This window comes from Daktulosphaira vitifoliae, unplaced genomic scaffold (assembly GCF_025091365.1).
Source record: "Daktulosphaira vitifoliae isolate Bord-2020 unplaced genomic scaffold, ASM2509136v1 Scaffold_5, whole genome shotgun sequence".
Classification (NCBI taxonomy): domain Eukaryota; kingdom Metazoa; phylum Arthropoda; class Insecta; order Hemiptera; family Phylloxeridae; genus Daktulosphaira; species Daktulosphaira vitifoliae.
Genome location: NW_026099576.1, coordinates 7,296,592 through 7,298,485, shown reverse-complemented (window position 1 = coordinate 7,298,485; position 1,894 = coordinate 7,296,592).

The following is a 1,894-nucleotide window of genomic DNA, read 5'->3' as shown; positions in this document are numbered from 1 at the left end:
TCTTTCAATACTACTTTATCTTTAAAATGTTATAAGCTATTGAAAATCTATATTATTATAGATAATTTCTTATTTTTAAAGTCTTATTTATTAAAAAATAATTGTTGGTAAAATGAAGGATATAAATTCCATCTAAATACGGCAGTAGCTTTAAAAATATTTCAACACATATTAAAATTAAAGTAATGGAGATAATTATTTATAGAGTTTTATATTTTATTGTAATTATGTAATTATAATTAAAATAAATGTAATTGAAAGCATAGGAATAACTATGATCATTTGATTTTGCGAAGTTATCAAAACTATGTTAGGAATGAAAAGCGCNACATTTGATTTTGCGAAGTTATTAAAACTATGATAGGAATGAAAAACGCACATGTAAAAATTTTGTATGAAAATCATGAAAGTAATTTAACAAAATTGAAAAAAAAGTTCGAAGAATATCTCATACGTACTGAACCAATAGATAAATTAATAGAAATAATGAATAAATATAAAGCGAAGAAAACATATAAATATTCAAAAAAATTATGTTTTAAGTTTTAAATTTACATCATTAAATAATAATATTAACTAACATTATAAAAAATGTTAGTCAAATGAGAGCTGAGAAAATAAATGATAAAATATAAAAAAATAGTCACATAGTAAAAAAACTTTAATATGAATATGAAATTTCTTCAACGAGGGATGACTACAGTGATGGGATCCTTGATATTTATTAAAATTATTGAATTTAAATGAGGTAAAAAATAAAGTCCGGATTTTTTTTCCCCATAATACGGTATACAAGTATAGCTTAATTTAAGATATGTATAAAATTTTCAGACTTTCATAAGTTAAGTTGAAATCGTATAATTTTTGTTAAAAATGTATGCGGAATGAGGGAAATTTTTTCAAATTTTAAGAGTAACGTCTTCAACTATATACGATTTGTGATAGTTTGACGTAATGTTGAAAGAAATTGGTTCAGTGAGATCTAAGAAAAAGTGGTAACAGACAAAAAAAAAAAATCATAGTAAAACTATTACTTTCTAACTATTAGCTTCGCATCTAAGCTAAAAAAAAAGAGAAACTCATCATAGTAACATTATAAAACATTACAAGTTATTAAAATTATAGATAACTGTTAAAATTATTTTTAAAGTTTTGTTTAATAAAATATATTCAAAANTGTTAAAATTATTTTTAAAGTTTTGTTTAATAAAATATATTCAAAAAAAATGTTGGTATAAAGGATGACATAAACTCCACCTAATAGCATTAAAAATAGAGTACTCATGTTAAAATCAAAGTATTAAAGCTCATTATTTTTATGGTTTTTTATTTTTTGCTGTACACACGGAAACGTAAATAGAACACTAATGCATTATGCCTATAAAGTTCATAATAACATTAATTTAATTATTGTTTGACTTCATATTATTTTATCAAAATAATATATAGCTGTGTAAATTATCCATTACTTTAGACAGTTAAAAAAAATATTTAAAAATATAATTTTAAAAATAATTTATTAATTATTGAATCAAGTGAGAAACTATTTTAAAATGTTTGTAATGTCAAAAATATTTCTGAAACAGTTCAGTTAAGTAAGTACTTTTTCAATATTAAATTTTAATTTCTATAAACTTTCTGAAAATAAGCCAACCTTAGTTTATTGTTTGTACTTTTGTCTGAAACTGATATTTTGGTTGCAAGTAAAGATAAGAATGGATAACTTTTGAATTTTCAATACCATTAATTAATTAATGTTAATATTTTCAAGTTTTTAATAGTTAACATTGATAAAGGTGTTTTAGTCGTTAATTTACAATGCAAATGTTTTTAATTAATGCCATTTTTTTATATCTTATGAATAATATGATATGTAAAGCGATCATATTGAATG